The sequence below is a fragment of the Globicephala melas genome, chromosome 8 (genome assembly GCF_963455315.2).
Source record: "Globicephala melas chromosome 8, mGloMel1.2, whole genome shotgun sequence".
Taxonomy (NCBI): Eukaryota; Metazoa; Chordata; class Mammalia; order Artiodactyla; family Delphinidae; genus Globicephala; species Globicephala melas.
The window spans coordinates 7,712,152-7,725,303 of record NC_083321.1 but is presented as its reverse complement, the minus strand read 5'-3'; the positions used below and the strand labels follow the sequence as shown (position 1 = coordinate 7,725,303).

At 52.1% G+C, this 13,152-nt stretch overlaps 1 long non-coding RNA gene across 1 annotated transcript; it reads right to left on the bottom strand.

Annotated features, from left to right (window-relative positions):
* Window positions 1-2,940: 2,940 nt before the first annotated feature.
* Window positions 2,941-9,056, bottom strand: LOC132597656 (uncharacterized). The gene is made up of 4 exons (XR_009564797.1): window positions 8,852-9,056; window positions 7,918-8,471; window positions 6,312-7,555; window positions 2,941-5,422 (listed from the first exon to the last, which is right to left on the bottom strand). It is a non-coding gene; the product is annotated as an uncharacterized lncRNA (long non-coding RNA).
* Between the last annotated feature and the right edge of the window lie 4,096 nt (window positions 9,057-13,152).

Genomic DNA, 13,152 nt, shown 5'->3' with positions numbered 1-13,152 from the left:
TTTGTTATTAGCATTACAGTCCCCCTGAGAGAATACTACTGGGGCATTTGTGCAGGGAGAAAACAGACATATGCTGGAACTCCCGAATGATAAGTTCCAGCAGTAGCTTATTATTCAGCCTGTAGGGTGGCAGGGTGTGTCCAACCAGCCCCAGCAGGACTGGAGGATCTGTTTCAGCCACGCCCACACCTGACCCCATAGAGAGAAGGTAGAGGGTTCCACATTGTCTTGTAGGAGGCGGAGTATGAGGGGTGGGGCAGAGAAGGACCATCCTCACCTATTGGTGGAGACTGGCTGCTTCTGTTGCCCTGGTGTATGTATGAGTTTCCTATTGCTGCTGTTACATATCACCCCAAATTTAGTGGCTTAAAAGCAACACAAATTATCTTACATTTCTGGAGGTCAAAAATCTGAAATGGTTCTCACTGGGCTAAAATCAAGGTGCCAGTAGGGTGGGTTCCTCCTGGAGGCTCCTGGGGAGAATCTGTTCCTTGCTTCTTCCAGCTTCTAGAGGCTGCCCTCCATATTCTAAGCCAGCAATGTAGCATCTTCAAGTCTCTCTCTGCTTCTGCCTTCACGTCAGTTGATTACAGCAGGCCCACCAGGATAATGCCCCCATCTCAAGATCCTTAATTCAGTCACGTCTGCAAAGTCTCTAGCCTATAAGCTATCATTTACAGGTTCTGGGGATTAGGACCAAGTGTTACTTCTTGTTATCCCAGGGGAGGGGCAGCAGCTGATTCTCCCTGTTGGGGAGGGAGGGAGGAAGGGCTCTGGGGGCAGGGCAGAGCTAGGAACTTTCCAGAAAGGCCATGGCTCGTTGGGCTCAGGGTGCTGCTATCTGCTCAGCTCTGCTGTGATGTGGGTCTGGAGGGTCCTCAACCTGTTACTGAGCCCAAGCTCGCTCTGCTCGCTGCACGACAGGCCAATAAATCAGGAGACGAGTTGCTGGGGCAAGGAAGAACTGATCGGAAAGCTAGGGACCAAGAAGATGGCAGACTAGTGTCTCAAAAACCATCTTGTCCCAGTCGAAATTCAGGCTCCTTTTATACAGAAGAGGGGGGAGGGGAGGGGCCCGCTGCAGCGCTGACCAGTGGCTGAGTGGGGCTCTTACAGGTCTCGCCTGCCCCGCCCCTATTACAAGCCTGGTTCCTGTTGTCAGGCCTCTCCCCTCCCCCGCTCCACCTGCCCCCCCCCTCCCCCGCCACCGTCCATCCCAACTGCCTCTTGGCTGGTCTCCTGCCTCCATCTGGCCCAAGTATTGTGGCCAGAGGAAGCTTTCCAAGGTGGAAATCTGAGCAAGTCGCTCAGCTTAAAACGTTGCTGACAGCTCCGGGTTACCTTTTAGGATGAAATCCCACATCCCCAGCCTTGCAGTCCCGCTCTTCAGGACCGGGTGCTGATTCTCACTTCCCCTCCCAGAGTGTGGAGAGAACTGCATTTCTCCCATTGTTCCAGGTCAGTTCTTGCCTCTTCACCTTCATATGTGTGGTTCCTCCTGCCCCTCCTCCCACCCCTCCTCTGCCAACTCCTATTCACCCTTCAGGACCCAACTTGGGTGTCACTTCCTGGGAAAACTTCGGGATTGGCCAGGATCCTGTGGACGCAACAGAAATGGACTCAGTCTGGTCCACGTGAATGGGGGAGGGGTGGTCCCCAAAGGGCTGATGTGATCACAAGGGGAAAGGATACTGGATACTTGGGGACACTGCCCAAGTATATGCCTCCCTCTCTGATACATCCGAGTGGGCCTGGTGCCCCTATGGGCATGTTCACAAGTCCTGGCACTGACCACAGTACATCCTTGGTGGCCGGTTGCTTGCCTACCTCCCCGCCCAGTGAGCTCCTGCTGAGAACCCGGCCTGGCTCAGTCGGGCCCTCTGGGTCAGCACAGTGTCCGGCACATAGCTGCCCCAAGATTGTGATGTGGCAGGAGTTTGAGGAGCAGTTGGAAACTCAGAAACACAATGAACCGAGAGATCTGTGAGCTGTGGGGGGCCCTAAGCCGAGGCAAATGGAGGGTAAACGGGCCGGGAAGCGGAGTCCCTTCTGCTCAGGGCTTTCTCTCTTGAAAACAGGGAGACTGGCAGTGCAGACTTTGGAGAAGTGTTTGGCAGTGTCTAGGAAAGCTAAAGAGATGCTCCTGCTCTGCCCAGCAAGTCCACCCTTGGTGTAGATGCAACAGAAACGAGTGTGCATCCCACCGAGATACCACATGAGCCCCCAGAGCGGCTTCATCCACAAGAGCCCCAAACTGAAAAGAACCCGAATGTCCTCCTCCGTGAAATGGATAGAGAGTGTGGACTGTTCACAAAATGGAAAGAAAGGTCATGTCACAGTTGACCCGCCCTGGCTTCCCTGGTGGCACAGTGGTTAAGAATCCGCCTGCCAATGCAGGTGACACCAGTTCGAGCCCTGGTTCGGGAAGATCCCGCATGCTGTGGAGCAGCTAAGCCCGTACGCCACAACTCCTGAGCCTGCGTTCTAGAGCCCGTGAGCCACAAATACTGAGCCTGTGTGCCACAACTAATGAAGCCTGAGTGCCTAGAGCCCGTGCTCCGCAACAAGAGAAGCCACTGCAATGAGAAGCCCGCTCACCGCAACAGAGAGTAGACCCCGCTCGCAGCAACTAGAGAAAGCCCGCACGCAGCAACAAAGACCCAACACAGCCAAAAATAAAATTAAATTAAAAATTAATTAAAAAAAAAAAAGAATCTGCCTGCCAATGCAGGGCACACGGATTTGAGCCCTGGTCTGGGAAGATCCCACATGCCCCGGAGCAGCTAAGCCCGAGAGCCACAACTACTGAGCCCGCATGCCTAGAGCCCATGCTCTGCAACAAGAGAAGCCACCGCAATAAGACTGTGCATGGCAACGAAGAGTAGCCCCTGCTTGCCGCAGTCAGAGAAAGCCCGCGCGCAGCAACGAAGACCCAACGCAGCCAAAAATAAATAAATTTATTTTTTAAAAAAAGAATTGACTCACCCCACATCTGCAGGTTGAGAACCCACATCCAGCTGAGAAGGATGTGCTTGAGAAGAAAACCCCAAATCGGTTTGGGGAACACTTTTAACCCAGGGAAAGTTAGAATTGAGTATAGTGATGATGAAGTAAATCAAAACTATAGCATTTATCTTTTTGTGTTAAGCTCAGAAATCTACTTTGTATCTTTGGCATTTTCAGAACTTAGAAAGTCTAAGCAAATTGGGCAGATTTGAGTGTTAACATCAGACTTGTGATTCTAATTTTAAATGTGCTCTTGAGTCATTGGTTTCGACCTGTGCTTGTAAGTTGAAGTCTTACTACTTTGGTGAACAGTTTTTGAATATTTAAAAATCACCATAATTATAAGTTTAATGGATCTGATTGATAAGGATCACTTAAGGACTTGGGAAGATTTATTAGTCAGATAATTGAAAAACTTAGAAAATGGAATATAATACACTTCGATTGCAGCGTAAAACGTTTAAAGGAGTTTAATTAACTAAGTAGGTAAATGCTACAAACATTAATCAAAGTTCGCCTTAAAAATGATTGTTAAAATTGGCTGGATATATTCATAGAATAAGATTTGTACATTGCACTTAAAAGCTCAGAGAAGAATTAGGGCTTAAAAAACAAAGTATTTCTGAAAAGCCTTTTCTCTGACCAAAAGCTGTCCTCGAAAACGTCAGAACAATACTTGGATTGGGACCAGAAGGAGGCTGGAGGGAGGATGACTCGGCAGCCACCTGTCCAGCCATCATCCTGGACCAATGCGGCAATAGGTCTGGCAGGTGGTGCCCATGGGTGGGTGATGTGAGTCCTGCATCCAGGCTCCCTCCTTCCTCTCCCCATCCCCAACTTGGAGATACTCTGCAAAGCAGCCGTTGGGCTACTGCAGAGACCTGGGTGGGGGGCGGTCACTGGAAGTCCCAGCCCCTGTGCCTCACAGCCTCTGTGAGAAGTGAGCTTGGACATCCCCAACACCCTCTGGTCTTCGAAGCCTCCCGTCTGCTTGGCGTTGCCCTCTGTGGTGGGCAGAATAATGCCCCCCAAAGATATCCAGGTCCTAACCTCTGGAACCTGCAAATGTTACCTTATATGGCAAAAGACACTTTGCAGATGCAATGGAATTAAGGTTTTTGAGATTAAGGAATATTATCCTGGATTATCCGGGTGGGTCCTAGATACGATCACAAGTGTCCTTGTAAGAGAGGCAGAGGGAGATTTGATGAAAGGAGGTGACGATGAGAGCACTGAAGCAGGTGGTTGCGCTCCCGATCGCAAGGAATGCAGCTCTGGAGACTGGAAAAGGCGAGCAGCCAGATCCTCCCCACGAGCCTCTGGAGGGAGGCAGTCCCTGCCGTCACCTTGATTTCAGACCATTGAGACTCTGACTGTGGACCTCTGGACTCCATACTGTCAGAGAAGAAATGGTGTGGGTTTTTTGTTTTTTCGTGTTTTTTTTTTGCGGTACGCGGGCTTCTCACTGCTGTGGCCTCTCCCGCCGCGGAGCACAGGCTCCGGACGCGCAGGCTCAGCGGCCATGGCTCACGGGCCCAGCCGCTCCACGGCACGTGGGATCTTCCCGGACCGGGGCACGAACCCGCGTCCCCCGCATCGGCGGGCGTACTCCCAACCACTGCGCCGCCAGGGAAGCCCATGGCGTGGTTTTAAGCCACCACGTTGGTGGTCACTGTCACAGCAGCAAGAGGAAACTGGTACACCTGCTCCGAGCACGTCCTTGCCTGTGGCTTCCCGTGATGCCACAACTCTGCTCAGGGGCCCCGTGGCCCTTGCTGATCCTTGGACAGAGTGGGGGGCCTGGGGAGGTTTCAGTCCATCCTCTTCCCCAGCGAGCTGCTGACATCTCATCATTTAGTGGAGAACGTCTTGGCACCTGCCCCAGTCATTGGTACAGGGTTCCCAAGCTTGACAGTGGCACCATGTCAGTGGGTGTGGCTGGCATGATAACGACCTCAAGGCCTCTCTGTAAGTCTGCAGGCAGCACACCCTGGGGCCTGGCTGTGGGTCCCTTTCTTTGCCCACCTGTCCCTAAGGCAGGCTCCTCTGCGGGCTTTCTCACCGTGTGGAGTGGATTGCAAACTGGTCCTGAACCACAGGGGGGACCATCATCGCCTATCACTACCGGTGGGCCGCAGATTGCTGGGGGCCCAGGGCTACTGCATCCCAGACTGGCACCTCCTGCACCTCACCATCTCCACCCCGCTTCCCGTATTCCTGGCAGGTGTGGTCTGGTTTCGGTGACAGCTCAGAGATGCCTGGTGTTCGATCAGGGGAAACGAGTCAAACATTTCACAACCAACCCCAGAGGCCACACCAATTCACATCACAGTTAAGCTGCAGTTCACAGGAAACAATGTGTGATCCAGAGATCTCCAGAGTGGGCGGCATGCTTCTGGGAGAGGCACCAGACAATCTGTCGGGGTAAGGGAAGAAATGTCAGAATCCCATTTGTATTTATTTTTAGCTCATTCTTTTAAATTTCCATTTCTTGATTATCTTTTATATTATCTTTAATATATTAGGAGTCTAAGTATATAGTTATAACTAAATAAATATGAAATGGCGAGAATAAGCTTTAAACTTTTTTATTTAATGAAGATGAAGAATAAAGAATGTTTTTACATCCCTAATCTAATTGTCAAACATTTGTTGATTTTCTACGATAGGCAAAGAACTAAGCTAGATGCTGGGGGATTTTTTTTTTTTTAATGAAAAGACTTTAGTCTTTTGTTTTTAGTCTGTGTTTACACAGAGGAGAATACATATTACATATTCACGATACATATATTGGGCAAAGGACTATATCCAGAAAATATAAAGAACACTTATAACTCAATAATGGTGGAATTTTTAAAAGAAGAGCACAGGGTGTGGTCTGTAGCAGAAAGGTTAGAAGTGCTGCTCTGAATGACAGCCTGGGGAGAATATCTGTAACTCACATCACAGACAAAGGCTAATTTCCCTAAAATATAAAGAGCATGTACAAATCAACAAGAAAATGACTAACAGCCTAATTGGGGGAGGAGAAGGGCTGGGCAGATGAGATTCACAGAAATGAGCTACAAATGGCTGTTGAACGTGTGAAAGATGCTCACTCATCGTAAGCAGGACATGTGTTAAAAGACACTGAAATACCAGTTTCCCCCATCATGCTGGCCAAGATCCACAGTGTGAAAGCAGGCACCACTGACGGTGAGGGAGGCAGGTCATCTATTACAACAGTGACAGCTTCAGAATGACAAACACACACGCCTCCAAGTTGGCCACTCATCTTCTGGGAATTTACCTACCAATGTACTCACCTGTGGGAAATAAACTGCAAACATCCATACAGTGGGGTATCACTCGGGCTTAAAGAAGAATCAGGAAGCTCTGTATGTACGGATATGGAATGAGTCCCAAGAATTATTGGTAGTGGAAATGGAGAGGGGCTACGATTTGTGTAAAAAGAGAAAAAAATACATATTTATACACGCATAGACAAATACTTGGAAAGCCGAGTGCAGGTGGGAGAGGCGGAACCAGAGCCTTCTTTGGGGGCTGCTATCCAGAACAGGACAGATCCCTGGACAGGTCGGGAAGTGAGCTGGAAAAGGACCCACAGTGCCCTGCTCCAGGTCTTCATGGGGCCGTGTTAAGCTCTCCAGCCTCGGTTTCCTCGTAGGAAACAAACACAGCCCACCCCTTAAGCCCCTGGGCTTGCTGGATGCCAGGTTAACACAGGCCCTGTTATTAGGGGTTTTCTGGCGCCAGGCTCTATGCTCTGGGCTTCACATAGATTATCTCATGGAAACCTCACGACAGCCCCGTGAGAGGGCTACTATTTGCATCTCAGTTTCCAGGTGCTGAAAGTAAGGCTTAGTAAAGAGGTTAAATAATTGGCCCCATGTCACACGGTGACAAAGAGAGCTGGGTGCAGCTCTCTCTTTCCAAAGCTGAGCCGTATTCCTTTTCTTACAGACAGTGAGACCTCAAACCCACATCCGGGCTGGTATTTTGCTGTGTCTTGCATTGCCCCTGCTCACAGCCCTGAGCCAACCTTGGGGTCCCCAAAAGCACCCGGTTCTAGAGGAGGCTGCAGCCTCACATGCTCTCCTTGTCCCTGTGGGTTGATGCTGGCTTCCCGTCTGTCCTTCCGGAGCCTCAGGAACAAAGCACGCTGCTGATGGGGGCTGCAAAGCCACGTGCACAGCACTGCTGTCCTGGACAGCGGCAGGGAGATGGCCGCCAGCACTAGGGGAGGGGAGAGGGGCTGCCGCACAGCCCGCAGAGGGGTAGAGCCCCCTAGTTCTCCAGAGTCGTCCTAAACAAAGAGGACGAAGGCCACAGCTACCCCTCAGAGAGGCTTTCCGTCACCTGAGTTACAGGAATTCCCCTCCCCGCTCGATCCCCTTCTGCTATATCACCCTCTGTCCTCCATTTCTATTAATATATTTGCGCGTTGATTGCTGTCTCTCTTCCTCGGCTGGAGTGGAGCCCCTATGAGGCAGGGCTTTAGGGGCGTGTCCTCGGGCCGTTCCTTACCCAACAGGCGCTCAGGAAATGTCTGTTGAATGAATGAATGAACGAATGAGTGCGTGTAGAGTTCATCCCAAGCGCTCTGTCTGCTCCCAGGGATGAGGACCATGGGGGGGACCCCAGGGCCACCATCCAGGGCACAGACCTGGGGGCCCTCGAGCTCTTGCTGCTATGTCTCACACCATCTGCTTCCCACCACAGATACTTCATAGTGGGAAACGGGAGGCGTCCGGTGTGCCAGGATTGGAGGTTGTTAGCGTGGGGAAGCTGGAGGTGGGCAGATTAGAAAGGAGGCCGCCCGTGTGATTGGCCAGGCGAGCAGGTTTGGCTTTCTCTGGTAGGTCTTAAGTTGGAGCAGAGAAAAAATTAGGGCAGCTGGTAGTTACCTACCGAGTTCTGGCCTTTGGGGGTTGATGCTGCAGAAGTTGAGGTTTGGCTCCCCCGGGCTGGTTTGCTGCGGCTCGCTCAGTGTTCTATTTTTGTATGTGGTCTGGCCTTGGTCGGTTTGTACATTCAGCCTCTCGCGATCCCCCGATCCACGGTGCCCTGGGCTTGCCTGGTGCGCGGCTCCTCCCTTTTTGTGCGGTTGGTGGTGCTGGGGAACCCTGAGGCCGCCGTGCCAGGCGGATTCTCGGCACTCGCCCGCAGGTCTGGCCGCCCCCCGGGGCCCTGCAGGCTGTGGGGCGCGACAGGCCGCGTCCCTGCGCTGCTTGGCGGGACGCGCCGCCTGCAAATCCGCCGCCAGCAAACCCGCCGCTGCGTCGCGCGGACGCTGGACCTGCTCCTGGGCGGAGCCAGCGGGCTCGCAACTACCCGGGCGCCCGGGTGGGTGCGCAGAGCTGGGGGGCGCCATCGCCTGAGCAGCGGCTGCTGCGTTCGGGCCTCAGTTCCCCCGCCCCCTCCTCTTCGGGCTGGCTAACGGTAGCGGTTCATGTCTTTCGGTCCTGCTTAGAGAGAAAGGACGGCTTGTGATGCCAAGGGCAGAGCCAGGTTGACGTATGCTGGGAGCGGCGAGGAGTCTCCGGGAGGGAGGCCTAGGGGGTCTGGGCACCAGAGGTCTGCCCCAAGCTTGCCATGGCCACGAGGTGACCGGAGGAAGAGGGCGGGGCGGAGCGGGCACCCCCCCACCCCCTGATGCGCGCTCAATGACTTCCTATCCTGGGGTGTCCAGCGGGTCCCGGGAGGGAGCCCGGCTGTTTTAGCAGATCCTCCACCGAGACCCCAGGCGCACGTGCTCCTCCCGCCCAAAGGCAACAGCCGCCAGAGGGCACACGTTAGACAAACCCAGCCCTGAGCTGCGGCCGCCCCTCCCCTCCCGCCTCACCTGTTCTAGGTCACCGCCCGCGCGCATCTGGCCACGGCGACCATGAAATCGCCGCCCCCAGATGCTCACTCCTCGACGCGAGCGCACGCCCGGAGGGGCAGGGGGTCATTCTAGGCGGTGTCCCAGGAGGGGGGAATACGTGCCTTCACAGGGAAAGAAGTTGATTCCCTGGTCACTTCTCTTTCCGCCCCCGATTGGCTGACGGTTGAATCTCCTTAACCCTTGCGGATGCTTTATTCTTAAAAACAAAGAGAAAGCTCAGAGCCCTTGGCAGGCAAAGGGATCCAGCTAGAACATACTGTTTGTTTTGTTTCCACAGGATCTGTTTTTACAGTTTCCTTCTGTTTATGACAAGTGATACTGGTTTTCCAGTTATGGTAGTTGACAAACATCCCGCAGAAGATAAATTATTTAGAAGTCTGTTGACTGAAAGAAAAGCATGAATAAATAATAGTTTATTGTTTATTAATAATAAGCACGGGAACTGAGGATGTGACAGAAGTCAGGAAGACATGTAAGTGATAGAAGTTTTTTTATATAAATTTATTTATTTTTGGCTGCCTTGGGTCTTCGTTGAGGTGCGCGGGCTTCTCATTGCGGTGGTTTCTCCTGTTGCGGAGCATGGGCTCTAGGCGCGGGGGCTTCAGTAGTTGTGGCTCGCGGGCTCTAGAGCACAGGCTCAGTAGTTGTGGTGCACCGGCTTAGTTGCTCCGCGGCATGTGGGATCTTCCCGGACCAGGGCTCGAACCTGTGTCCCCTGCACTGGCAGGCGGATTCTTAACCACTGAGCAACCAGGGAAGTCCTAAATGATGGAATTTTGAAAAAACAGTGCTCTGAAGCAAGATGATGAACGCCTGCTGCGTCATTACTGTGCCTTTGTCTTGGGCTGTTTTTGGTGACTTAAACCTGGGCCTTGAAGATTTTGAAAACCTGGAACAAGTATTTCTTTATTAAATATGTCCATAGCTTTTCTGTGTGGCTATGCACTATTCTAAGTGCTTTACTAATATAATATTATCTCATTTCATCCTCACACCCTATGTGATCAGTACTACTGTCCCCATTTTACAGAGGAGGAAACTGAGGCACGGTGAGGTTAGCTAACTGTCCAGCGGTCAGAGCTGGGATTTGAACCCAGTTTGGTTGGCTCCAGAGTCAGCGCTGTGAACTCTCATGGGGTCCTGGCTTCCTAGCCCTCATGCTCAGCAGCTCGATGTCAGCACAGCAATTTGATTCCCAGGCAGTCTTTTCAAAGGCCTTTTAGGGCAGAGGGTGCTCTGCAGAAACACAGGCCTTTCGCCAGGTCTTTGCCGTGGCCGCCTGCCTCGGAGCCTCTTGGGGCTGCATCGTCCTTTACTACAGAGGTGCACTGGGGCCCCTGTGTTTTGGGGACTGAGGGAGACACGAAGGGTTTGGGGTGGAAATCCTCTCTTTAGACTACAGTCACTGCTCCCTTGGCTGGTGTCCCCTGGTCAGGGAAAGCTGACAGCGCTGAGAATGGCGGTCATTGTCCTTCCAGGGCAGAGTTAGGGAAGCGCTGGTCACTGAAGCATAAAATGGGCACCAGCAGGCTTCCCTCCAGGATGGGAGTGTTGGAGGATGTTCCGACTTCCCACCGCAGGGGAGTGGACCAGGCGTCTGCTGGCCTGGGTCCTAAAGGCCACAGGAGGCGTTTTACCGCTGTCCTGCACATCACCTACTGCATCCTTCCCGGTATGGCCAGTCTGGGGTCTTTTCTCCTTCTTGAAACTTCTTCCACTACCAGATACCATCCAAGACGTGGAAGACAGTGAGTGGGACCCTAGAAGGAAAAAGGATCAAGGTCCTGGTGACAAAATCACGGGGCAAGGAAACTCCTTGGAGGTCACAGAGAAAGCCCAGAGGTGCTGGAGTCCCCGTGGACCAGGAAATCCTGTCCTCGGTCTCGGGACAGGCTCTGGGGGTTTAGCTCTTCCCCTGGACTCCAGGTCGTGGTCTGCCAGCATTGTAAGCCCTGGAGGGCTGCAGTCAGTGACCCAAGGCCACCGTGGGGGAGCTGACAGGGGGCCTCCGGTCATCTGTGCATCATGGGACCCACCTGTCCCTGGGCTACCCCTGAGCCTCAGAGCCTGGGCTGCATGTCCCCTGACCACAAGCCCAGCCCCTGGAGCTGCATTTGCCTTCTGCATTCATCCTTCCAGAAGCAGGAAGCAGAACCCTCCAGGAGAAGAGAACTTTCAAGTCAAGCAGTGTTTGTCTTCCTCCTGGGGCCTCACAGAGATCCAGAGTCAAGCCTCCCCCCTCTGGAGACCCTGCCCAGAGGTAGCACGTCCCCAACACCCAGAGGTAGCACGTCCCCAGCGCCCCGTATCCCTGAGGACAGGCCCTGGGGGTAGCACTTGGCCTAAAGCCTCTTCTCTTGGCCACCTGCGCCCTGGACGCTCTGCTTCTCTTTGTGTTTCCACTGAGAGTCCGAGAGGCAGCCCACCCCACGGCCCTCTGCCTTGCCACGATTCCAGATGAATATAACAGCCCACCTCCCCCACTTTCTTCATCTCTCAGGGCCCTCCTTGCCCACAGATTGGCCCTGGCCCTTGGCCTTGGGGCTGAGGAACTGTGATGTGCTAAAAAGAAATCAGGTTGTGGATGAGCAGAGCTCCCTGATGAGATGTGAAGCATCCCGAGCGCCAGGGCTGCTTCCTTCAGGCACTGGTGCTACTGCCATCCTCGCCAGCATCACCCAGACAGGATATGACAAGCCCAGGGCCCCACTGTGCTTCCATGAGTGAGGTGGACAGCAAGGCCCCCGTCCCAGGGAAGAGGCAGCGGCACCTGCTTAAGTGGACCTGGGCCCGAAACCGCCTTAGAGCAACTCCCACTTGCCTTCAGGGCTCCAGGATCCCACAAGGAGGGTCAGCCACCTTCTTTGCGCTTCCATATCCCTGATCATGAGCATTTATCGCTGCCTTTATGTCCTTATCAAACATATATATGGTGCTCACTTGTACTACGTGCAAGTCACTGTTCTAAGTGCCTTACTTATGGCCTCAACACGACCTACGGGACAGGAAATGCTATTAGGATTCCCATTTTGCAGAGAAGGAAACTGAGGCACAGAGAGGTTAAAGTCACTGAACTGGGAAAAGGTGGAGCTGGATTAGCACTGCAGAGCCCCCATGTTCTTAACCACTGTGGGATGCACCTCTGTCCTAGCTGCCTGGCTTCACGTCTGTTCCCCCAGACCAGCAGCTTTTTTTTTCAACTTTACGTCCATAGTACAGGTTTCCCCCACTATCCGAAAGTAGAGCGTTCCTATGAAACTATGAGATGCTGGGTGTGGTTCCTGGGGGAGGAGCTTGGCAGGGCCACTCCCACTGCCCAGGGTGCAGCACCGCCCTTATAAGGGCTTGCTGCAGAACAAATACTGATCTCTATTTTCGCTTGTTTCCCTAAAAGTGAAAGTCCTCTTCAGATTTCTTTCAATTAATGAAAACAGGTGCTGATGTAACTCTTTGTAAAAGTGAACTGGCGTAAAGGGAACTTTTGAGAAGTGGGAATACCTGTAATTGGCACAGTGCTCAGGTCCTCAGTAAAGATTTGTGATTGAAATAATGGCCTAGGTGACTATATACTGCATGAGTCGTGGTGGGAACTTAATGTGTAAACCCAACTCTATTCTTGGAGCTTAGACTTTCACCAAGTGTGTGTCGTTTTTTTGTTATACCTGCTCAGCGGTCTAAACCACTCAGCTCAGAGATGTTTTCCCCTCTAATTTTTTTCTATTATTTCAAATCCTACGTTCAATGTTTTCTCCAACCTCTCTATTAGATGTCAAAAAGCCTAATTTCCATGACTTGTAACTTTTTGTAAGTATTTTTCATCTCTTTGTCCTTTTGCACTGTATTCTGGGAAATTCCCTTATCAGGAACTCCCAGGTCACTGCATCCACTTCACTGTTCAACCCATTCATTGACAGTTTCAGAATTTGTCAGTCATGTTTGAAATTTCCAAAATGCTGAGAATTTTTCCTTTTCCTTTTTTAAAAAACAGATGTCCTCTTATATTTCTCTGACAATATAAGCTATAATTACTTTAGATTTTTCTTCTGTTTACTGCATTACTTCACTTACCTACTGAGTTGGTTCTTCTGTTTGTTGATCTGGTGTATCTCTCTCAGTGCACTGGATTCCTGAGTGTCGGTGTTTCTTGGTTCTCCATTCATGTCTGAAGAAGTGGGGTTTTCCTCAGGCCAAGTGGGAATTCCTGCCACCTAGCTGTGAGTGACATCTCTGACTGCAGGAGCCCTGGCCATGGTCCTTTG